We start from the raw sequence: 25,882 nt of genomic DNA on the forward strand, positions 1-25,882 counted from the left end.
TGAGCACCATCACAATCCAGCAATGGGCACAATTCTTGGCTTTCTGGGGACTCTCCATTGGCAGAGACAGCTGTAGGAGCCAATGGCTCCTGCCAATCACAGCCAGTGAGCCAAGAGGTGGGGCTGAGCCATGGAACTTGCCATGAGTGCTAGCAGGGGCCCTGAAGAGTATTGGGGCTACTCTGCACAAAGCAGGTAAGTGACTTTTTAAAGCCTTTTAATGCCACTTTAATGTTCTCCCCAACACATCTACAGACTAGCCTATCTAACCCTGTAAAATCACTACATAGCTTTTGCAGCGGGTCTGGTCCTGCACTGAGCTTTCAGCAGTGGCTTTGCTGTGGAGGCAGGTGCAGAGGAGATGGCTAAGAAGCAAGATAGGAACTCTATGGGTGATCCCCATTTCCCAGCTGGTGTCAGCTGTCTCATCTGCAGCTTCCACCATGTGATAGAAGGAAGGGGGAGATGGCAAAGCTTGGCTAGGCATCAGTGTAATTACCTGTAGTTGTGTGCCCTGTGTTCTTGCTGTAATCAGTAATGCTGGACACCTCCTAGGAGCTGTGGGTTGGGAATGTGCGCATGATCCCAAAACATGCTGCTTCATATCTGTTGTCCTCATGCATTATCACCCCTTGTGCTTGTGCAGTGTGACTTTGTATGGTTCCATGCAGTGCATTTTTTAAGAGGCTTGGAGACTTTTGTTTCTCCTGGGTATAGCAGACCACTTATGAGCTGGTGTGCCTGCATGTGAACCTAGCTGGTGGTTACTATCCCACTACCTCCCATGGGCTATTCACTAGACTAGTAGTCTTCAGAATGCAATGTGATCTGCAAATAGGACTCATTCTTCTGTGCCTTTATTCACAAAGCATTGCATTCCAGGAGAGAAATATTGGTGGGGCTTATCAAAACAAGAGCAACTTTGTTCTGAGACTCTCAGCTTTTGTCTTTAGCTTGTTGGTCTATTCTAATTCTTCCTGGACACTAATGGGTGGATGCTAAATGGCATTCATGATTATAAAAAATCTTTTTTCACTGGGCTTGTGAGGATTCCTAAGCTCATGGCATGTCACCCTTTGTCTTACTGGGTGGGCTTTGTCTTGGTGGTTGGGTGTGGGTCTCTTTCATGCTTTACCTTGCTGACTGAGCTCATGGCTGGGTTTTGGCCAGGTGGAGGGTGCAGTCCTTGTCTGACTTATCACAGACTTGTTCTGAGAATTCTCTGACAGCTTTTGTCTGAGCAACAGCTGATGGCAAGGCTAGTAAATGGTGTTTAAAGTTTTCATATTTACCTTTTTTAGGTGCCAGCCATGTGTAGCAGAATTGGTAAGTGTTCTATTTTGATGTGACAAGGTCTCTAGTCAATGTATAAGTAGCCTGCCATAAGGATGATAGACTTGAACTTTCTGTATTGACAGTGAAGAAATCACTGGCTGAGTGGCAGCTGTAATACAAAGTCACTCCATCTAAGACATGTCTGGGTTTTCATCCCTGTTTAGTAACCTGCAGCCATATAATTGCCTGTTTGCTTTTGCCTAATATTCAAAAAGTTGATCTTCAGCCACCTTTACAGCACAACTCATACATGCTATTGACGTTAGTTTAGAAGGTTCCTCTGGTCATGTGATTTTGTAAGAGTAAGCCCTGGTTCACACCAGTGTGGCTTTTTGTATTAACTTCAGTAAGATTTCAAAGCCGCACATCAGTGCAATTTGCACTGCTGATTTAATTGTGATCTAGTGGGTAAGGTTGAATAGACAATAGTCTGTCCAGTTCAACCTGTGTGCCAATGTCTAATTTCCCATATCCCTGTGTTTTGTGTTTAAGATGCACATCCAAGAGTCTATTAAAAATATTCATACTCCTTGCTGACACCATTGCCCTGACAGTGAAATCCCCCTGTGCAGTTTAGGGTTAAACCACTTCTCCAATCTCATTGTGTGGCCCTTTTTATCTTGCACTGCTTGAGGCTAATACACTTTTTCTCCTATGCTGAGATCACCATTGAGGTATTTGTAAATTGCTATCATATCTCCTCAAGCATCGTTTTTGCAGCAAGAATACATTTAGTGTTGAGGCCCATCAGTCCCCTTAGTTTTGTTACCCTTCTTTGGACTCTTGTTCCAGCACATCCCTTCTGATAACTGGACAGAATACTCCAGATGTGATCTAAACCAGTTTATAAAGTGGTAGGATTGTTTTCTCTGGAGTATATTCCCTTTATGCATGTTGATCTGCCTTTGGTAGCTTCAGTGACATTGCATGCTATTGCTTAATCAGTCATCTACTAGTACAGATCTTTCTCCATCCTTGATTTTCCCAAAGGCTCCCCCCCTAGTGAGTAGTTTTTTTTTTTTTTTTTCCACCAGTGCATATTTAACATTTCTCCGCTCCATTATTTTGTTCAGGTCGTAATGTAAAATTTCTATATCCTGATGTAAAGTTATTCCCCTGCTTTTGTCATCTGCGAAAACAGCTATTTATCCCATCCTCCTATATCATTTATGAAAATATTAAAGAACTGGTCCCAAGACAGAACCTTGGGGTACCCCACCACTCCAGACTAGTCCTAGTACATGTCATTTATCGCCACCCTTTGGCCCTTCCCCCTGTAACCAGCTTTTTAATCCAAGAACAAACCTTATGGTCCATGCCTACAGACCTCAGCTTGTAATTTAGTCCCCCCATAAGCACTTATCGAACGCTTTTGTAAAATCCAGGTACACTAAATTGACAGGCCTTCCCCTGTCTAGATGGTAGCGCACTTCCTTGTAGAATGTTGGTATTGGTCTGGCAGGGACAACCTTTCGTAAACCCATGCTAACTACCTTTTTTTTTTTTTTTTTTTTTTTTTTTGATCTAGTCCCTTATCCCCTCCAATTTTTCCTACAATTGATGTGTTGACTGTCCTGTAGTTTCCAGGCATTTCTGTCCTTTTTTGATTATTGGTTGGTACCACATTGGCTTTTCTCCAATCAGCTGGTACAATTCCTGTTATATGCTGTCTGTAAAGATTATGAACAATGGTCTGGCTATAACCTGACTGAGTTGAGGATTCTCGGAGGTAATCCATCCTGTCCTGGTGACTTATTTGTATGAAGTTTAGTCTTGACTCCGGCCTGTGTTGGCCACGAGGGTACGTCCTGTGATGTCACTAACCGTACCGTTGCGGTTGGTATACCCCTCCTTTTCCTGTGTAAAAACTGAGGGGGAAGGTGTTTAGTACTTCAACAGAAGTCTGTGCAATTCGCTATGAAATCAGTAAAGTAGTGCAGGAAACTTTCATTGATGCAATATGAACAGTTTCATTGCTGGCAATGGGGTGCGACTTACTGCATGACAAGTCACTGGTAGGAATGTATGCTTAGTATACCTTCTATAATCTAGGTTTATCTCGCTGGTCAATCTGTCATGAAACCAGCTTATACAGCCCATCTGCGAATTGAATGCATAGGAGGTGGGTATAGGCTTACTATTCTCCATGTTGGAAGGCATCTCTGCAGATTTTTTCTAGTTCATTAATGTGTCCTAGGGACCTTGCATGCTGTTTTAGCTCTAATGCAGTTATTTAGAACTTTAACTTGAAATACTGTAGGAACTTGTAACTTTTTTTTTTTTTTTTTTTTGTGTAGTGGGGATATTGGTTAGAACACCTGTCAGTTTGTATTGCTGTCTGTGCCCCCTGTCTTCCTTTCTCCTGTTTACAATTATTGAAAGTCAGAATCCCAAATTTTGAGTTGTTCCCAGCACAGTAATAGAGGGGAATATATTCCAATGGGGACATTAGTTCTTTGTGAAGGGAAATCGCCCAATGGGACAAAGGCAAATGTAAACCTCCACAGGGGTTACAACCCTCCCTTATGCTATCTAAAATGAGTTGATTATAGTTCTACTTTACCTCCTGATAGTGCCCCTAGTCTACAGCAGTACAGGGATTAATGTACATACTTGTAAACTGCATGTCTGAGCAGCTTTCTGCTAATGTGTACCAGATTAAGATGTAACTTACGTTTATTCATTCTGGCATTCTTCAGGGTTGCTACGATATGAAGATGGCTCCCCACAGCATTACAGGTGAGCAGTAAAGACTGGAATGTAGGGTACAATGTGGTGGTCATCAGTGATCTATATAGACAAGCATATATCTGACTTGTCAGTGAATGTAATCTTTTTTTTGTTCTGAGATGAAGGCTAGAAAGGCTTGCTTCTGTTTTTAATTTCAACACTTAACTAGTTTCTCTCTCCTCAGGGTGCCTCTTCATTTTGATGTATGGTGAAAATGAAGACTACATCAATTGGGTAGGTGTCATGACTCAACAAGGCTTTTGAGGGTAATATTTGCTTGTAGAAATGGAACAGCAAGTCCTGCAGTCACTATGAAGTAGAGCTGAACCTAAAATTTAGTTTTGACCAGTAAAATGGGTTGTGTTTGTTTTTTTGTTTTTTTTTGTACAACACTGCTTCACATCTGCTATTCTAGGCACCTTTTTAATTTCAACCTCCAGGTACCGGTTAGCTTACTGGGTACATGCCACACACCCCTGCCTTTTGATTAGATTACTGCATCACATTGAGGTCAAGGGATGGTGTATATGAAAAGCTCTATAATAGATGGAGTAGCGAGTGCTACTTTAGTTACTGACTTGTGTCACACGGATACATAGGATTGTATCCTCTGCATCCATAGTGGTTCCTGTAGTAGTCCCTGGTCACTCTGCAATTTGAGTTTTTTAAGTTGCACCCTATTTGCATTGAAAGCAGTCAAATAGGTGCGTTGGCGTCGCACCGTTTTTAAAGTAGTTCCTGCACTACTTTTAGCTAGTTCAGGTATGACTTGGAAGACATCTGAGACTTCAGGTGCAATCTGCATGAAGTAGCACTGAATTGCTACTTTGAAATCGTGCTACATCAAGTGAGGTAGCATGATTTCATGTTGTGACCAGGGTGTAAAGGTGGTGGGTTTTTTTATACAACCTTAATGCATTCTCTGCTTTAAACTAAATGTTAGTAGCGTCCCTTCTAGCCCCCCTAAATACTCAACCTCGGCCTGATCTTGGTCTGGTGCTGTGCACTGTGAAGGAGCTCTTCTCTTGTCTCACAGGCTTGGCAGCAGGAACCATTGGCTGCTACTGTCACCCAAAATCTGGGCATGGGTAGGGCAGAGCCAGGCAATCTATCTGGATGTAAACAGAATTGTTTGCACAAGTGCTCCCCTTAGGGAGTATCTTCCTGTTTAGAGAGGAGCCAGGTGTCAGCAGGGGACCTATGAAGAGGATTGGAGCTGCTCTGTATTAATACCAGTACACAGATCAGATAAATAAAACATGTAATGAAGGGCAATTCAGGATTAACAATTGCTTTAAAGCAATTCTAGACTCAAAATCTTCACTATGGCAAAACCATAACCTGAAATGTGAGTCTTGGTGAATTGACCCCTAATCTGATTTTGTGAACAAACAGGTGCTTTCTGGCATGAAATTGTTTTGGTGGCTAAAGCTAGACTTGACAAATATTTCTAGGTCTAAAGCAGTAACAGGCTCTTGCATAGGACCATGTAAATCTGAATGGCAGACCAGGAAACTGCCCCTTTCAATTTATAGATATCCAGTTAATCCTTGGCAGAAGCTCCTTTTGCCCCTATTGGTGTTTAAATATACTTCAGCTCTGGCCATTATACTTGGTTCAGTACTGCAAATTCTATTTGACATGTATGGAAACTTGCCAAACCTTGCCCTAGGCTTGTATGTTCAGTCTTGCTCCAAATGATGACTTGAAAGTCTTGTTCGTCTGAAATAATCTGAAGAATATTCCTAGCATGGTGGAGTTCTGATGGAGTGTAGGTTAAAATGCTAACTTGTTGCTGCTATTACAAAGCTAATGGCCCTGTGTTCACAGGTTAAACACGGTGGAACATGAAGGCAAGATTTCAGTGGGATAAATCAAGGTAGCCACGGTCTGCTGCATGTTGGTTTTTTTTTTAAGTGCTTCTGGTCTGAAAGGATGAAAGCTTTAACCTAAATATATGGACGACAAAAGTCTCATGGCAGATAGTCACCAAAGCCCTGATCAGACCAGATGTACCAAGATACAGCAAGCTTGGCTTTGCACACTTAACTTAACTATGCATTTGTGTTACAAATCTTTGTGGCCTAGAGAAGACCTTGATGGTATGAGACCGGTAAATGCAGTGTTTTAACTTATTGTTACTTTGACCCTAAATCGGCATTTGAGTTTCTCATATTTGCACTAAAATTGCTGGAAGCTGGCCTATCCTAGAAGCTACACAGCTAATGAACTGAAATAACTGGCAGAAATGTCATACTGAGCATAATTGACTTTATGATGACTCCTTACCGCCCCAGTCTGATGTTTAGTGACTGAGTTTTTTTTTTTTGATGGCCCACATTAAGGGATATGCTCTGAAATTTAGGCTATAAACTGCTTTACATATGTACACTTGCTGGGAGTTTGACTGTCAAAATTTTCCCTGTAGGTATACCTGGCACTCTGAATAGCGACACCAACTGGGTTTTATGTACAGGTAAGCTGAGTGACCTTGCTCCAGGTTCAAATACTGGACGTTTTAGTATTTTGTGATGACATCTTACCGCCCCAGTCTGATATTTAGTGACTGAGTGGTATATTCTGTGACTGAGTAATCTATTGAGTTTGTTTAAAGAGGTCTTCTAAAATCCCTTCCCCCGTCCTAAAGTTATCTTTCTCTTCACAGAAAATGAAAGGGCTCCATCCTGTGGGGTAAGTAAACTTCTATTTTCTTTTCATACATCAGGGGACACAGAGCCATAGTAATTACTATGTGGGTTATAGGCCACCTTCAGGTGATGGACACTGGCACGCCCTAAATTAAAAAGTGCACTCCCTATATAACCCCTCCCACTACTGGGAGTATTCAGTTTTTTCGCCAGTGTCTAAGGTGTTGGTCACGAGTAAAGATGTGCTGTGCTGAGCTCCACTGGAACAATCCCTGCTGGGGCTAGCCATGCTGACGGATCCATTCAGTGTGTCTTTCAGGCCAGGTTGAATGGTACCCGGGCCTCATATCTGAAGAAACTAGGTTTTTTTTTGCTTGCAAATGCTTCTTTCTAGAGAGCTGGACCCTGGGATCCAGTACTTTTGGTAGTAAGGCCAGTAAAGTTTTTTTTACTGGCAGGGTGCTGTTGCAGGTCCAGGATTGTGGGATACCTCAAGGTTCCCCTGTTCCTGAAGGTTTTACGGAGCCCATCGTGAAGGGTGAAGATTGGGTCTGATGGTTTTACCACAGAAAACCCTGCGGCGGGGAAAAGGTAAGTGGAGACTTTTTCTAAAAATTTTTTCATGTAAAGTCTCTAACTGAATAATGTTGTCATGCCTGTGTCACCACTGGGGGCTGTGTTGAGCACTCACCACCTCATGCTGGAAACAGTCGCTGTGTCAGGAGCGAACACTTCCTCCTTCTCCGGCCAAAACAGCAGATCCTACGGTAAGAAAGGGGGTGAATTGTCTCCCCGTTAGTGGTCCCTATGCTGGGATCTCCCCCTCAGGGCGGTTTTAAGCCCAGATACTCTTGGGGAAAGAAACGCTGCGGCCGCCTGGCAGCTTTTTTACCCCCCCTCGCCGGTCTGGCTTTAGGTCCGAAGGTACCTGTAGTCTGGCGCTTGCGTGGGAAATCCCGTCCTTTTTTTGAAAGGATGGCAGAGCCATAGGCAACGCAGGGGGGGCGGGGCTAACCGCATCGGCGTTCTCAGACGCCAGGAACACGTGGAGGAAGTGTTTAAAAGCACACTGTGTGCCTGCTGTGGAGGGACATGAGCAAAGAGGTGGCATTGTTTCAGGTTTGGTGACACAGGCATTTCCCTTGACACATTATTATTGCTTCAGGCTGGGCATTAATAGCAGCATTATATGGCTGGACTATAACCTAGCAGTGTATGCATTCCTTTTGGTATTGCCTCTGTTTATTGTACATTAAGGCTGAGTGGAAGGACCAGGAAATCCACAAAGGGTTCGAAGGGTCCGAGTGTTTTACAACAACCTAAATCCATGACCAAAATGTCTTCCTCTGAGTGATGCGGTCGGTCAGAATGAGCCGTCAGGGGAGACTGGTGTTGCAGCAGCGCTGAACACTTCAGCCCCTGTATATATATATATCACACAGGAGGTTTTTTCTTTTACCATTTCTAGTGGAAAAGATTTGATGCTATGATCACTTTCCATAGTGGGTTTAATCATAGCGGGTCCCCATCCAGTGCTCAGGACCCTTATTTTGAGGTGCAAGGGGCAGGGGATCAGGAAAGTCTTCCAAAGAGACCTGGAAAATGCTAATATATCCTCTTCTGAGGATCCTAGTATGGAGGGAGTAATCTCACATTTCTGGTACACTCCCTCACTAGATTGGTTAGTTTAACCCTTTTGCTGCCTGTAGTGCAGTCAGGTTGGGATCACTAACCTTCCCTGTCTGGGGACGCTTTTCCTATTCATGGCTAAAAAAGCTGATATACTCAGATGGGAGGTTGCAGCAATTAAGGCTGTGTCGTGAATATTCAGTCAAAATAAGTTGTGCCTTTTTAAGGACAGGTTTCCCACCAACAATTATCATTGAGTAATTTTTAACATACAAAATCAATCTGACGCAGTCTATGCTTGTGAAACTTATTCACGGAGACGTGTGGTCATACGAAATAGAAATTTATTGGTAAACAAACACGAATAATCACATGAAATTAAGATACCGATTGAGTTACATGAACGTCTTGAAAATCAATAAACACTTGCAAAAATGGGCATACCGTCCCTTTGACCTAATACCACCATGATAACTTCTCGGTAGAATCAATAACCTTGTGAACTTGACAATTAAACAGAACGTCTGTATTTCACACGTGCAACCGTTACTTTGCTGCAGGTAAGTAAGTGGTTAAAATTGTGAAATAAATTAGACGTTTGTTTTGTCAATAAATGTGGCAACTATGCAAAAAGAAAAATATTATGAAAAATTTGAATCTTTAGAGAAAAATCTACAAGGCGGTTATTGATTCGGGAGAATGATTATCAACTGTATAATATTCAATACATCAATATTTGAGAGAACATATCAATATTTGAGAGAACATACAAGATAAAATCAACATGACATAATTACCCATTCCAGGATGGCTACAGTTCCTATTGGCTGGTTACCAGAGTTAAGATGGCTGCCGTAGTTTCAAAATGGATACTCCTAAAGAGGATTTACTACTTATGACCTCCGAGTTCTAAGTATTAGGTGTTGAGGAATCTTCATGAATGTAAAGATATGTATTCATGCATGGTGCATGAGTGTCAGTCTGGGAGTCTGTGTCTCCCAGTGTCCCCCCTCAGGGTGGATCCCTGAGCTCTCCCCCTGAGCTCTCTTCCTCCTCCTCCTGTGTCTCCCTTTCTGCCATCTTACTTGCCTCTAAATACCATTTCACATAATAAGACCATAAAAATTATAATGGCTCTGCCCAAAAGGACGTGGCTCACTTCCCATTGGGTTAGGAGACTTAATTATTAACCTCCTCTGGAAATTTAGTGAGTTCAAATAATACCACCTTCAACCACCAGGTGTCTCACATGTGTTTTGAGTCCATCCTTTAAGTTAATACATTCTATTTTCATAATGTGTATAATGGTAAGGATAGTATATACTTTTAAATATTCTGGTAATCGGTCTAATGTAAAATACACTCAGTATAATCTTGATTAATCACTATTACATAAACTGGTTACATATATATGTCTCTATAAATGTATGTCTATACAGACTGGTCTATCTAGGAAATACAAACATTGTTATATATTTCATGAATACTACATAAAAATGATTATATGGATACCTGTATAACTTCTGGTATCTCCACTGAATATTTGATTATCTAAGCATAGGCTACAATCTTATATAATTATAATCATGATTATATGTTTTTCCTCATACTAATTAGTTTCTTAAAACACTTCTACTTATAAAATCACACTTCCATATACATTTTCTTCATAGCAAAGTTTTTGGGTCCGCAGATGCCAACATTATAATGTCTCTGTGACCTACAATGTCATAGTTTAAAATGACTTATAATAACCTTATCGATACTTTAAAATATTTTTGACTGGCACAATATTCAACTCTCTAACGAGTTGAGATGGACCTTGAACATTCCCACTGGGTGTTTAGAAATGACTTGTTTGTCTAAACCATCCTAAAAGTTCATACAATGAGTTTTGTTAGCCAAGGTGTTAGCTATTTAAACAGTCCACCACTTGCACACAATAAGTGTAGCCAGGTGAGGTTATCTCTAGGCGAGAATTGTCTGTATAATCTTGTGTCCTGTGGCAGCTTTTGTTTATTCACAATACCATGTAAATATCTCCTTGTTTTGTGACGAGAGCAGTTTTTTGTTCCAACAGTTTTCCTTACAATACATGCTTGTAAAAGTCTTCAATATTTGAAGAAGTAGAGAAAGACTTGGTCAAACATGAACGTCCATTTTGTCCTAAAGGTCTCAAAGGGCAACAGTTCATCTGCTTCTTGAGGCCTAAGCATCTCTCATGTTTCTGCCAGGAAATATAAAATATATTTCTTCATGAATTCACAACAGCTGCAATCACCTCGGAACACCTGGATAAGCTGTTTTTTTTCCTTCAAAAAGGTGTATCTATGGAGGTAGAATTCTATAAGGAGGTGAAACTTCTGCTAAGAACAATGTCTCTGGCAAGTTCAGTAGCGCAACCGATTCTTACGGCAATTGGGGTCTCAGTCCATAAAGGATCAGTTTGTAGAGATACTTAAGAATCTTCCTGATCAGCAGGCCCAGCAATGGGCTAGCGTATCAGATGCACTATGTTTTATGGTGGATGCGATGATAAATTGTATCATTTAAGCCTCACGGCTTATGCTGGGACTAGTACATACAGAGTCCTGTGGCTGGTAAAATTGGTCAGCCGAAGCACCATGTAAAAGCTCCTAGCCAGTTTCCCTTTTCATTGTGAACGGTTATTGGAGACTATCTGGATAAATATATCCAAAGGATTTCTAATGGGAAAAGTTCTCTTTTTTTGCCAGTAAAAAGTTCAAACATTTTCTCTCTTAGCAGGCTTCCTCTCAGTACCAAGGGCATTTGCCCCTAGGCAGTCTCGACGGCCTTCACCGTCAAGCTCAAGAGGTAGACCTCAGGGATAGTCCCAGGGCCAGAAGAGGTTTTGGGGCAGAAAGCCTGACAAAGCAAAATGCTAAGGCCTCCTTATGAGGGAGCACCCCTGCTCGCTCGGGTGGGGGAGAAGGCTTCTGCAATTTTCAAATCTGGCAGGAACAATGTCAGGACAGATGGGCTTCCTCAGTTTCTCTAGGTTACAAACTAGAGTTCCTGTTTCCTCGTTTTCTAAAGTCAAATGTTTACAGAAATCCAGAGGAAAGAAGTCTCATTTTTTTAGCTCTGGATCATCTTATTTCCAGAGGTGATATCAGAGGTTCCCTTAGAGAAACAGAGTTCAGGGTTTTTATTCAAACCTTTTTTATTATGGTTCCAAAACCAAACGGGGAGGTAAGACCCATTTTAGATCTCAAAGATCTGAACCGGTACTTAAATATCTGGTGCTTTCGCATGGAGTCAATCTGATCGGTGGTCTCCATTTTGCAAGGAGAGTTCTGGCATCAATTGATATCAAACATGCATATCTCCACGTACCAAAATTTCCCGTTCATCAGAAATTTCTACACTTCGAAGTAGAAAATCGCCATTTTCAGTTTGTGGTTCTGCCATTTGGTCTAGCCACTGCATCACGGGTATTCACAAAAATCCTGACACCTCCCTTAGGGCTCTTTCACACGGACGAGCCGTATGTCTGTTTTTCATCCTTCCGTAATCGGATGAAAAACGGACATACGTGTTTCCCTATGGAATAGCGGATGTCAGCGGATGAACGTCCGCTGACATCCGATCCGAAAAAGTGTAACGGAGGAGAAACCTACTTTTCCATCCGTTATCGGATCGGTGACGACGGACTCTACGGTCCGTCGTCCGATCCCCCGTAGGGGAGAGCGGCGCTCTGACAGGTCCATCGCTGCACAGTGTGCAGCGACGGACCTGTCATCTTCCTGCTCAGTGGGGATCAGCCGAGCGAAAGTGATGACCGGTTCTCATTTGAACCAAGATATTATTCTGCCTTTTTTCCCCAGAGTCTCGATCTAAGGGAAAGAAGGCATTACATTCCCTTGATGTAGTAAGAGCAGTTAGGAAAACGCTCAGATTCGCAAAAACAGATATTTTGTTTGTACTGCCAGAAGGTCCTAAAAGAGGACAAGCAGCATCGAAATTTAACATCCCCAAATGGATTTGTCAAGTGATTGTTCAATCTTAGTGTCTGAGGAAGAAGGTTCCTCCTTTTCATGTTAAAACGCATTCCGCCAGGGCTGTTGGCGCCTCATGGGCGGTGCGTTACTCGGCCTCTGTGGCTCAGATCTGCAGGGCTGCAGCTTGGTCTTCAGTCCATACATTTACCAGATTCTATCAAATCGATGTAAAAGGTCATGAGGATATTGCCTTTGGGCATAGTGTACTACAGGCTGTAGTAGAAGTCCTCTGGCCTCTTAATGCCCTACCTTTTTATTGCCTCCCTCCCTTCAGTTGCCATTGCTATGGGACATCCCACATAGTAATTACTATGGCTCTGTGTCCCCTGATGTACTTCAAAGAAAAGGATTTTACAGGTAAGCTGTTTTAAAAATCCTGTTTTTGGGGGGCAGCTGGAGTTGGGGTTCACTGCAGTGATTAGTCATACTAGCTCACTTTGAAAAAAATGACTCTTCGAACTCCTGAGCAGTAGCTACTGTAAAGATGTGGGGTTTTGTGTTCTTATAGAAAGTTCAACTGAATATTTTTGATTGCAGGTTCTCGGAATATGGATTTGCAGATCTCTTGAAGGAAATTAATGGTAGGTGAAGTGGTAGTAAAACGGGAAACTTCAGTTGATTTCAATTCTAGCATTGTGTAAAACTAGGTAACCTGAGGAGTAGACATTGCAATACTTGACTGCACCTCTGAACAATTAATCTGCAACTTTGTAGAGGCGTTTTAAATAGTAGATGCTACCACTGCTTCCCAGTGATCAATACAACCCATTTATGGAATGGGGCTTCAGCATTGCCTACAAATCTCTAGTTTGGGTGTTGTGTAGCAGTGGGTCCAACTGCCTTGGCATCAGCTAAATGCTTGTGGAAAAGTGCATAAACTGGTTGAGGGTAATTGCCACAATTGCATAGCCAGTTGTTTGTATGGAGGCTTTGCTCATGAGTGTAGATGAGCTAGTGTAGAAACTTTCTTAAAACTGATGATGATTTATCTCTTGGAATCTCGTTCGTCTGAAATTCTGATGAGACCTTATAACTGACAGTTTAAAAATTTGGCTTTGTATTCTTGCTTTGCTTGATGTTGCAATGTCTGACCTGCTAAATCTTAGGTATCGATGGTTGGTACTACATGGGGATAGCCAGAACTGGAGGAGACATGACACTTATGAAGGTATACACCTTAAATATGTGATGTGAATAGGGCGAAAATAGGTTAACATGCTCCCCAACAGTTATTAACACTGAGAAACTTGTGGGGGACACAGTGATGAATCATCCACTATACCCTGAGCTGGCATTCTGCTGGCTGTGACAAGGATTGTCGCTATACTGAAGAGATCCCCCTTTAGCTGTAGTCAGACTGGTTTTTGTAAAGACATGTTTTTAACATATTTCACTTTGCTTTTCAGCTTTCAACTGGAGGAAAGTTTTGTTTTAAGGTAAGACTTGAAAACTGGGTTACTTTTACATGCAGTAATTTTGCCTAATTGCACCATGTGCAAACGTATGAATCCACTTGGGAGTAGTGTTAAAGGGGTTGTAAAGATAATTTTTTTTTTTTTTTTTTTTTTATAACAAACATGTTATACTTACCTTCACTGTGCAGCTCGTTTTGCACAGAGTGGCCCGAACCTGGTCTTCTGGGGTCCCTCGGCGGCTGTTTCAGCTCCTCCCAGCAAGGACTCACCACCTTAATGCGAGCTCCCTCGCATGGTGGTTCTTGCGGGCGTGCTCCTGTGATACAGCTGGCGGCTATAGCCGCTCACTGTATCACTTGGCCCCGCCCCCGGCGCGCCGCATCATTGGATGTGATTGACAGCAGCGCAAGCCAATGGCTGTGCTGCTTTCAATCCATCCACTGTAGCCAGGCTGAGCGGCGAAATGGATGTCGGGAGTGAGCACGGGACTTTCGAGGGGTCAGGTAAGTAAAACGGGGGGGCTGGGGGCAGCGGTATTGTCGGAAGTTTTTTCACCTTAATGCATTAAGGTGAGAACTTTTACCTTTACAACCCCTTTATGTCTGCCTTGACTGTTGGGCTTGTACATATTGGGTCTGAACATGCTCCCTTTATACCTGATAGGTGGCATAATGGCTGGAAAGCACATGACAGCTGACCAGGGTTTCTGATTTCAAAGCAGTGGCTAGCATTGGCTTAAAACAAGTGCTGTTAACTGACAAGATCTAAGGCCAACCTTATTGTAACAGGATCACAAGTGATTTGCCTAAGGCTGTACACAGTAAAGAATTATGCAAAAATACTAAATCCTCTGGCCATGCTGTGTACAGTAGTGTCTTAACTAGTATGTTCAAGATGCTTTTTGAAATCCACGTGGCCACAAACGTTTAACCATAGCTTAAGGGGTTCACCTTGTTTAACATGGTAAACCCAAAACTTGGGGTGTAACATGTTGCAGCAGTACATCTGGCTGTGTAGTTGAGTACTGAATGGGAGAACTAAAAGTACCAACAGGCTTTGCAGCTGATGGTGCTCTAGGTAGTTTGATGCTTCCTGTCGTGTAACTGCCTGTACAAGCAGTCAGTCTACAGGAACCTGAGACCGCATCTGTAATCTGCTGATTACATGTTGCAATGCTTTGTAGCCTCCTAGTAAAAATGCAGTATTGCAAAAACTTCTCATTTAAGTCTGGCCATGCATCAACTACACCTACTAAAATGGCATTCAGAAGAAACTCATTTGGAGCCCAAAAGACATCTAACATCAATTTCAATCCCTCAAAGGTGCACTGTCTAAACATGACTGCACAAAAAAAATATCCATAAGTAGACTGTGCAATGACAAAATGCTGATGTGGCATGATCAGCTGTCTGGAGCAGTCTAGTTGAATGTCCAAGGGCTTAACTTGAACATGTGCTGGGGGGTGGTTTGCAAAGTGTTAAACTAGGCTCACGCATGCCAACTGTAATTGGCAGTCACTTTTTAAAAGGGGTTCAGCTTTGTTCACTTGAATGCGCACCTGAACCTAATATGACAGTATTTTGAAAAACTGACTGCAGCTTTCCTGGACATGTGTGAACCACCAGCTCCATTGCCAACAGGTCTGTCTTACATGTTATGTGAATCAGATGGGATTCAAAACTTTGCATATGAGCCACTTTAAGGCTTGGGACCTGATCTTCTCAGGTCCCTCTTTGTTGTTCCTGGCCCCTCCCTGTCAAGTGTCCCCACAGCAAGCAGCTTGCTATGGGGGAGCCAAGCTTCAACTCCCTGTGTCCATTCAGATATGCTGTTCGACCACCCCCCCTCCTGATTGGCTAACTGACCTTGACAGCAGTAGGCGCCAATGGCACCGCTGCTGTCTCAGCCAATCAAAAGTCCCAGATGGCCAAGGGACTTGTGGACAGATGAGGCTCAGGTAAATACATGCTGGGGAGGCTCCTACACACGGGAGGCTTTTTATCTTAATGCATTTAGATAAAAAAACCTTTTGCCTTTACAACTCTAAAGATTTGAGCTAGGCTATTTAGCCGATTTTGCAACATGCTTGTGCCTCAAACCAAACACTGAATTTTCATGTATTTTTGCTGGCCAGCTGATAGAGCTGCATGATCATTAACAAATCACTTGTGATTGTACCCCACCACAATCTTAACACATTTTCCTAATGCAGTGCAGAGTTCTCTGCTCACTGCTGACAGCTGTCAAAAAGCCAAGTTTATCACCAATTCTTAGCTGGAGACAAAGAGAAATGTAACACTTGGTACTTTTAGATCAAAGGAATTTACTTCAGTCTAACTGAAGTCAGTTTAACCACTTAAAGACTAATCCTTTTTCTGTTGCTTACAAGTTAAAATAGTTTTTTTTTTTTCCTGGAAAATTACTTTAAACCCCCAAACATCCTTTAACAGACCCTAGAGAATATACTTGCGCTTGTTGCAATATTTTGTCACACTATTTGCACAGCAGTCTTTCAAATGCTTTTTTCTAAGAAAATATATAATTCATTAAAACAGTATTAGCACAAACTTTTTTTTTTTTTTGTTTATATATAATGTGAAAGACGTTACACCACAATTGTGAGAATCGTGATCTTTGTTCTAAGCAAAAAATAGTGGTTCTCATTTTGGCCAGAATCGTCCAGCTCTAGGAGCTGTGGAGGATGGCAGCAAGGGCTTTGTATCTGAACGATCCGTAAGGATGAAACCTTCACATGTCTGACCAGCTGATCTCCACCAGAACCTGAAAAGGTGAACCCACTGGTGTAGTCAGCTGGAGAAGATGGATAACCTGTTCCTGATGGAACAGTCTGAGGAGATTGACTTCTGAAGCAATGTTACATACTGTTTAAGCATGCAAGATTTGTAATGGTATTCTTTTTGTAGGTTCAGAGGAACTTGTAAAGGAGCATTGTGAAGACCTTCAATAAAATTACAAAAGCGCTGTGCTTACCTTTCCAGCCTGAGACCAATCTTGCTCAACGGTGATGTTTTGAACTCATCAGCTCAAACCTCCAGATTGTCTTTGTAGTGCATCCTTGGCACTGTCGCACCTTAACATTGATTGGACTAGCGTGGCTTCTGTTTATGATAATGTAGTAAAATAAAAATATTTTCATAACAATTGGGTGTGGATCATTGTTTGTTTTCTTTTCTCAAATTTCTCAGCACTGGCTCTGAGATGGGGTCAAACTAGACAGTGGTGGTCCTGCTTCTGGGTGATGGCTTGATTTAGGCTGATGGTAGCTTCCAACGCTGTGCCCTTGATTGTCTTCTGTAAATTCATCCTTCAGTGTTTTGAAGTGGTAAAGGTTCAAGGGTTTTTGTTTTTTTTTCCTTCATGCATCAAAGTGAAAATCTCTGCAGAAGGCAGCCCCAAATACTTGAGCACCACCATAATCCAGCAATGGGCACAAGTCTTGGCTTTCTGGGGACTCTCCATTGACAGACAGCTGTAGGAGCCAATGGCTCCTGCCATTCACAGCCAGTGAGCCAAGAGGTGGGGCTGAGCCATGGCACTTGCCATGAGTGCTAGCAGGGGACCTGAAGAGCATTGGGGCTGCTCTGCACAAAGCAGGTAAGTGACTTTTTTTTTTTTTTAAAAGCCTTTTAATGCCACTTTAAGGTTCTCCCCAACACATCTACAGACTAACCTATCTAACCCTGTAAAATCACTATACATAGCTTTTGAAGCAGGTCTGGTCCTGCACTGAGCTTTTAGCAGTGGCTTTGCTGTGGAGGCAGGTGCAGAGGAGATGGCTAAGAAGCAACATAGGAACTCTATTGGTGACATTTCCCAGCTGGTGTCAGCTGTCTCATCTGCAGCTTCCACCATGTGATAGAAGGAAGGGGGAGATGGCAAAGCTTAGCTAGGCATCAGTGTAATTACCTGTAGTTGTGTGCCCTGTGTTCTTGCTGTAACCAGTCATCTAGTAATGCTGGACCCCCTCCTAGGAGCTGTGGGTAATGCGTGTGGGTTGGGAATGTGTGTGTACATGATCCCAAAACATGATGCTCTGTATCTGTTGCCCTCATCGTCGCCCCTGTGTTTGTGCGGTGTGACTTTGTATGGTGGTGCAGCACTGTGGTTCCATGCAGTGCATTTTTAAGAGGCCTGCGGACTTTTCTGTATTTCCCCTGGGTATATGCTGGACCCCTCCTAGGAGCTGTGGGTTGGGAATGTGCACATGATCCCAAAACATGCTGCTCCCTATCTGTTGCCCTCATGCATTATCACCCCTTGTGTTTGTGCGGTGTGACTTTGTATGGTGGTTCCATGCAGTGCATTTTTAAGAGGCTTGGAGACTTTTCTGTTTCTCCTGGGTACAGCAGACCACTTAAATGAATGAGCTGGTGTGCCTGCATGTGAACCTAGCTGGTGGTTACTATCCCACTACCTCCCATGGGCTATTCACTAGACTAGTAGTCTTCAGAATGCAATGTGATCTGCAAATAGGTGGACTCATTCTTCTGTGCCTTTATTCACAAAGCATTGCATTCCTGGAGAGAAATATTGGTGGGGCTTATCAAAACGAGAGCAACTTTGTTCTGAGACTCGGATTTTGTCTTTAGCTTGTTGGTCTATTCTAATTCTTCCTGGACCCTAAATGGCATTCATGATTTAAAAAAATCTGTTCTTTCACTGGGCTCGTGAGGATTCCTAAGCTCGTGGCATGTCACCCTTTGTCTTATTATTGGGTGGGCTTTGTCTTGGTTGGGTGTGGGTCTCTTTCATGCTTTCCCTTGCTGACTGAGCACATGGCTGGGTGTGGGCCAGGTGGAGGGTGCAGTCAGTCCTTGTCTTGGAGAATTCTCAGAACAAGTCCGTGATAAGTCAGACGACCGCTTTTGTCTGAGCAACAGCTGATGGCAAGGCTAGTAAATGTAATTGGTGTAAAGTTTTCATATTTAACTTTTTTAGGTGCCAGCCATGTGTAGCAGAATTGGTAAGTGTTATACATTGACTAGAGACCTTGTCACATCAAAATAGAAGTAGCCCTGCCATAAGGATGATAGACTTGAACTTTCTGTATTGACAGTGGAGAAGACATAACTGGCTGAGTGGCAGCTGTAATACGAAGTCACTCCATCTAAGACATGTCTGGGTTTTCATCCCTGTTTAGTAACCTGCAGCCATATAATTGCCTGTTTGCTTTTGCCTAATATTCAAAAAGTTGATCTTCAGCCACCTTTACAGCACAACTCATACATGCTATTGACGTTGGTTTAGAAGGTTCCTCTGGTCATGTGATTTTGTAAGGGTAAGCCCTGGTTCACACCAGTGTGGCTTTGATATTGACTTCAGTAAGATTTCAAAGCCGCACATCAGTGCAATTTGCACTGCTGATTTCATTGTGACCTAGTGGGTAAGGTTGAATAGACAATAGTCCGTCCAGTTCAACCTGTGTAGGTATACTTGTGCCAATGTCTTATTTCCCATATCCCTGTGTTTTTTTTTTTTTTTGTGTTTAAGATGCACATCCAAGAGGCTCTTAAAATTATTCATACTCCTTGCTGGCACCATTGCCCTGACAGTGAAATCCCCCTGTGCAGTTTAAGGTTAAACCCCTTCTCCAATCTCCTTGTGACCCTATGTCATCTTGCACTGCTTGAGACTAATACACTTTCTCCTATGCTGGGATCACCATTGAGGTATTTGTAAATTGCTATCGTATCTCCTCTCGCATTGTTTTTGCAGCAAGAATACGTTTAGTGTTTAGGCGTTCTTTTTTTTTTTTTTGAGGCCCATCAGTCCCCTAATTAGTTTTGTTGCCCCTCTTTGGACTCTCGTTCCAGCACATCCCTTCTGAGGACTGGTCATCAGAATTGGACAGAATACTCCAGATGTGATCTAAACCAGTTTATAAAGTGGTAGGATTGTTTTCTCTGGAGTGTATTCCTTTTATGCATGTTGATCTGCTGGCTTTGGTAGCTGCAGATTGACATTGCATGCTATTGCTTAATCGGTCATCTACTAGGACAGATCTTTCTCCATCCTTGATTCCCCAAAGGCTCTCCCCCTAGTGAGTAGTTTTGCCCCAGTGCATACTTTATACTTCTCCACTCCATTATTTTGTTCAGGTCTTAATGTAAAATTTCTATATCCTGATGTGAAGTTATTCCCCTGCTTAATTTTGTCATCTGCAAAAACAGCTATTTATCCCATCCTCCTATATCATTTATGAAAATATTAAAGAACTGGTCCCAAAACAGAACCTTGGGGTACCCCACTTACCACTCCAGACTAGTCCTAGTACATGTCATTTATCGCCACCCTTTGGCCCTTCCCCGGTAACCAGTTTTTTAAGCCAAGAACAAACCTTATGGTCCATGCCTACAGACCTCAGCTTGTAACTGAAGTGCTTATGGGGGGGGGGGACTATCGAACGCTTTTGTAAAATCCAGGTACACTAAATCCACAGGCCTTCCCCTGTCTAGATGGCAGCTCACTTCATTGTAGAATGTTGGAATTGGTCTGGCAGGGACAACCTTTCGTAAACCCATGCTGTTTTTTTTTTTTTTTTATTTTATATAGTCCCTTATCCCCCCCCCCCCCCCCCCAATTTACCTACGATTGATGTTAGGTTGACTGTCCTGTAGTTTCCAGGCATTTCTGTCCTTTTTTGAATATTGGTTGGTACCACATTGGAGAAAAGCCAGTCAGCTGGTACAATTCCTGTTATATGCTGTCTGCAAAGATTATGAACAATGGTCTGGCTATAACCTGACTGAGTTCTGAGGACTCTCAGGGGTAAGCCATCAGGTCCTGGTGACTTATTTGTATGAAGTTTATCTAGTCTTGACTCCGGCCTCTGTTGGCCACGAGGGTACGACCAGTGATGTAACTAACAGTACTGTTGCGGTTTGTATTCCCCTCCTTTACCTGCGTAAAAACTGAGGGGGAAGGTGTTTAGTACTTCAACAGAAGTCTGTGCAATTCGCTATGAAATCAGTAAAGTAGTGCAGGAAACTTTCATGCAATATGAACAGTTTCATTGCTGGCAATGGGGTGCGACTTACTGCATGACAAGTCACTGGTGTGAATGGGGGCTTAGTATACCTTCTATAATCTAGGTGTATCTGGCTGGTCAGTCTGTCATGAAACCAGCTTATACAGCCCATCTGCGAATTGAATGCATAGGAGGTGGGTATAGGCTTACTATTCATGTTGGAAGGCATCTCTGCAGATTTTCTCTAGTTCATTGTGTCCTAGGGACCTTGCATGCTGTTTTAGCTCTAATGCAGTTATTTAGAACTTTACCTTGAAATACTGTAGGAACTTGTAACTTTTTTTTTTTTTTTTTTTTTTTTTTATTTTGTGTAGTGGGGAGACCTGTCAGTTTTTATTGCTGTCTGTGCCCCTGTCTTCCTTTCTCCTGTTTACAATTATTGAAAGTCAGAGAATCCCAAATTTTGAGTTGTCCCCAGCACAGTAATAGAGGGGAATATATTCCAATGGGGACATTAGTTAAGTGAAGGGAAAGACATTAGTGAAGGGAAATCTCCCCATGGGACAAAGACAAATATTACGGGGATTACAACCCTCCCTTATGCTATCTAAAATTAGTTGCTTATCGTTCTACTTTACCTCCTGATACTGCCCCTAGTCTACAGCAGTACAGGGATTAATGTACATATAAACTGCATGTCTGAGCAGCTTTCTGCTGATGTGTACCAGATTAAGATGTAACTTACATTTATTCATTCTGGCATTCTTCAGGGTTGCTACGATCTGAAGATGGCTCCCCACAGCGTTACAGGTGAGCAGTAAAGACTAGAATGTAGGGTACAATGTGGTTGTCATCAGTGATGATCTATATAGACAAGCATATATCTGACTTGTCAGTGAATGTAACCTTTTGTTCTGAGATGATAGACTAGAAAGGCCTGCTTCTGTTTTTTAATTTCAACACTTAACTAGTTTCTCTCTCCTCAGGGTGCCTCTTCATTTTGATGTATGGTGAAAATGAAGACATCAATTGGGTAGGTGTGAAAAATGTATGACAGGACCTCTTAAATATGAGATCTGGGGTCAAAAAGACCTCAGATCTCATATTTACACTAAAATGCAATGAAAAAAGTCATTTAAAAAAATATGCCTTTAAGAGACGTGGGTAGAAGTGACGTTTTGACATCGCTTCCGCCCAGCAGTGTCATGGAGACGAGTGGGCGCCATCTTAGCCTCCCTCGTCTCCAGGCACAGGACGGAGACGGATGCGATCACCTCCGCCGCTACCGACGGCTCCGGTAAGCGGCGGATGGGCACAGGATTGCGGGGGGGGTCCCTCTCCCGCCACCGATAAGTGATCTCGCGGCGAATCTGCCGCAGGGACCACTTTTATCAGAAAGCCGGCCGCCGCACGAAAACGGGGATACCGGGGTTATGGCAGCTAGCTGCTGCCATAACGGTATCCCCCTTCAAAGTTTGGACGTACATCGTCGTGCGGCGGTCCGGAAGTGGTTAAATATCCACTTCAGCCCCGGAAGGATTTACCCCCTTCCTGACCAGAGCACTTTTTACAATTTGGCACTGCGTCGCTTTAACTGCTAATTGCGCGGTCATGCAATGCTGTAACCAAACGAAATTTGCGTCCTTTTCTTCCCACAAATAGAGCTTTCTTTTGATGGTATTTGATCACCTCTGCCGTTTTTATTTTTTGCGCTATACACGGAAAAAGACCGAAAATTTTGAAAAAAAATGATATTTTCTACTTTTTGTTCTAAAAAAAATCCAATAAACTCAATTTTAGTCATACATTTAGGCCAAAATGTATTTGGCCACATGTCTTTGGTAAAAAAAATGTCAATAAGTGTATATTTATTGGTTTGCGCAAAAGTTATAGCACCTACAAACTAGGGTACATTTTCTGGAATTTACACAGTCTTTAATTTATGACTGCCTATGTCATTTCTTGAGGTGCTAAAATGACAGGGCAGTACAAAACCCCCACAAATGACCCCATTTTGGAAAGTAGACACCCCAAGGAAATTGCTGAGAGGCATGTTGAGCCCATTGAATATTCATTTTTTTTGTCCCAAGTGATTGAATAATGAAAAAAAAAAAAAAAAAAAAAAAAAATTACAAAAAGTTGTCACTAAATGATATATTGCTCACACAGGCCATGGGCATATGTGGAATTGCACCCCAAAATACATTTAGCTGCTTCTCCTGAGTATGGGGATACCACATGTGTGGGACTTTTTGGGAGCCTAGCCGCATACGGGGCCCCGAAAACCAATCACTGCCTTCAGGATTTCTAAGGGCGTACATTTTTGATTTTACTCCTCACTACCTATCACAGTTTTGAAGGCCATAAAATGCCCAGATGGCACAAACCTCCCCCAAATGACCCCATTTTGGAAAGTAGACACCCCAAGCTATTTGCTGAGAGGCATGTTGAGTCCATGGAATATTTTATATTTTGACACAAGTTGCGGGAAAGTGACAATTTATTTTTTTATTTGTTTTTTTTTTGCACAAAGTTGTCACTAAATGATATATTGCTCACACAGGTCATGGGCATATGTGGAATTGCACCCCAAAATACATTCTGCTGCTTCTCTTGAGTACGGGGATACCACATGTGTGGGACTTTTTAGGAGCCTAGCCGCGTACGGGACCCCGAAAACCAATCACCGCCTTCAGGATTTCTAAGGGTGTACATTTTTGATTTCACTCTTCACTGCCTATCACAGTTTCGGAGGCCATGGAATGCCCAGGTGGCACAAACCCCCCCAAATGACCCCATTTTGGAAAGTAGACACCCCAAGCTATTTGCTGAGAGGCATGGTGAGTATTTTGCAGCTCTCATTTGTTTTTGAAAATGAAGAAAGACAAAAAAAAAAATTTTTTTTTCTTTTTTTAATTTTCAAAACTTTGTGACAAAAAGTGAGGTCTGCAAAATACTCACTATACCTCTCAGCAAATAGCTTGGGGTGTCTACTTTCCAAAATGGGGTCATTTGGGGGGGGTTTGTGCCACCTGGGCATTCCATGGCCTCCGAGACTGTGATAGGCAGTGAAGAGTGAAATCAAAAATTTACGCCCTTAGAAAGCCTGAAGGCGGTGCTTGGTTTTCGGGGTCCCATACGTGGCTAGGCTCCCAAAAAGTCTCACACATGTGGTATCCCCGTACTCAGGAGAAGCAACAGAATGTATTTTGGGGTGTAATTTCACATATTCCCATGGCATGTTTGAGCAATATATAATTTAGTGACAACTTTGTGCAAAAAAAAAAAAAAAAAAAAAATAATTTGTCTCTTTCCCGCAACTTGTGTCACAATATAAAATATTCCATGGACTCGACATGCCTCTCAGCAAATAGCTTGGGGTGTCTACTTTCCAAAATGGGGTCATTTGGGGGGGTTTGAACTGTCCTGGCATTTTATGCACAACATTTAGAAGCTTATGTCACACATCACCCACTCTTCTAACCACTTGAAGACAAAGCCCTTTCTGACACTTTTTGATTACATGAAAAAATTATTTTTTTTTTGCAAGAAAATTACTTTGAACCCCCACACATTATATATTTTTTTAAAGCAAATGCCCTACAGATTAAAATGGTGGGTGTTTCATTTTTTTTTTTCACACAGTATTTGCGCAGCGATTTTTCAAACGCATTTTTTGGGGAAAAAACACACTTTTTTACATTTTAATGCACTAAAACACACTATATTGCCCAAATATTTGATGAAATAAAAAAGATGATCTTAGGCCGAGTACATGGATACCAAACATGACATGCTTTACAATTGCGCACAAACGTGCAGTGACAACAAAATAAATACATTTTTAAAAGCCTTTAAAAGCCTTTACAGGTTACCACTTTAGATTTACAGAGGAGGTCTACTGCTAAAATTACTGCCCTCGATCTGACCGTCGCGGTGATACCTCACATGCATGGTGCAATTGCTGTTTACATTTGACGCCAGACCGACGCTTGCGTTCGCCTTAGCGCGAGAGCAGGGGGGACAGGGGTGCTTTTTTTTTTTTTTTTTTTTTTCTTTATTATTTTTTTGCTTTTTTATCTTATTTTAAAACTGTTCCTTTCATTTTTTTTTTTTTTTTTAATCATTTTTATTGTTATCTCAGGGAATGTAAATATCCCCTATGATAGCAATAGGTAGTGACAGGTACTCTTTTTTGAAAAAATTGGGGTCTATTAGACCCTAGATTTCTCCTCTGCCCTCAAAGCATCTGACCACACCAAGATCGGTATGATAAAATGCTTTCCCAATTTCCCAATGGCGCTATTTACATCCGGCGAAATCTAAGTCATAAAATGCTCGTAGCTTCCGGTTTCTTAGGCCATAGAGATGTTTGGAGCCACTCTGGTCTCTGATCAGCTCTATGGTCAGCTGGTTGAATCACCAGCTGCATTCTCAGGTTCCCTGTTGAGACAGGAGAGCCAGAGAAAAACACGGAAGACGGTGGGGGGGGGGGGGCATTCTCTCCCACTGCTTGTAAAAGCAGTCTAGAGGCTAATTAGCCGCTAGGATTGCTTTTACATGAAAGCCGACCGCTGGCTGAAAAGAATGATACCAAGATGATACCTAAACCTGCAGGCATTCTGGTATAACCACTCAAAGTCGTGAATGGCGTACCTGAAGACAAAAAAATGGTTAACAATAAAGCACAGTAAACGGTAAAGTATAAAAAATTGCAGACCTGAAAAGCAAACATGATAAAACATAATAACAATAAAACATTGCAGAATAGAATACAGTAAAAAAGAGCAGAACAATAGAGAGAATAGAGAGAGAGAGAGAGAATAGAGAGAGAACAATAAAACTACAACTATTATTTTTTATTTTATATTTTTGTTTGTGTTTTTTTTTTTTTTTTTTTTTTTTTACACTTTTTTTGTAACTGTAACTTTTATAACTGTAACCGGTTCCAGGTTCGGGTCTCTCAAAATGCGATGGCATCTTGGGAGACCCTGTGAAAGTGTGTCCTAGTCTGTGCAATGCTGTACCCTACGCTAATACTCAACTAGTGAATGGTAGCGTTCAAAACATTCACCAATGCAAAGACCAGGATTGTCAGGACAGGAGGGACAATAA

General features: G+C 42.2%; 1 long non-coding RNA gene and 3 other non-coding genes across 4 annotated transcripts; all 4 read left to right on the forward strand.

Annotated features, from left to right (window-relative positions):
* The first annotated feature begins 5,956 nt into the window (after positions 1–5,956).
* Positions 5,957–16,941, forward strand: LOC141112457 (uncharacterized). The gene is made up of 7 exons (XR_012236602.1): positions 5,957–6,178; positions 6,494–6,541; positions 6,731–6,756; positions 12,902–12,945; positions 13,471–13,532; positions 13,771–13,800; positions 16,704–16,941. It is a non-coding gene; the product is annotated as an uncharacterized lncRNA (long non-coding RNA).
* Positions 6,587–6,655, forward strand: LOC141113093 (small nucleolar RNA SNORD31). Its single transcript, XR_012236721.1, has one exon. It is a non-coding gene; the product is annotated as a small nucleolar RNA SNORD31 (small nucleolar RNA).
* LOC141113089 (small nucleolar RNA SNORD30) lies at positions 13,338–13,406 on the forward strand. The gene has a single exon (XR_012236717.1). It is a non-coding gene; the product is annotated as a small nucleolar RNA SNORD30 (small nucleolar RNA).
* On the forward strand, positions 16,511–16,636 carry LOC141113100 (small nucleolar RNA SNORD22). Its single transcript, XR_012236727.1, has one exon. It is a non-coding gene; the product is annotated as a small nucleolar RNA SNORD22 (small nucleolar RNA).
* Positions 16,942–25,882: the final 8,941 nt, after the last annotated feature.

Source organism: Aquarana catesbeiana, linkage group LG11 (assembly GCF_042186555.1).
Source record: "Aquarana catesbeiana isolate 2022-GZ linkage group LG11, ASM4218655v1, whole genome shotgun sequence".
NCBI lineage: Eukaryota > Metazoa > Chordata > Amphibia > Anura > Ranidae > Aquarana > Aquarana catesbeiana.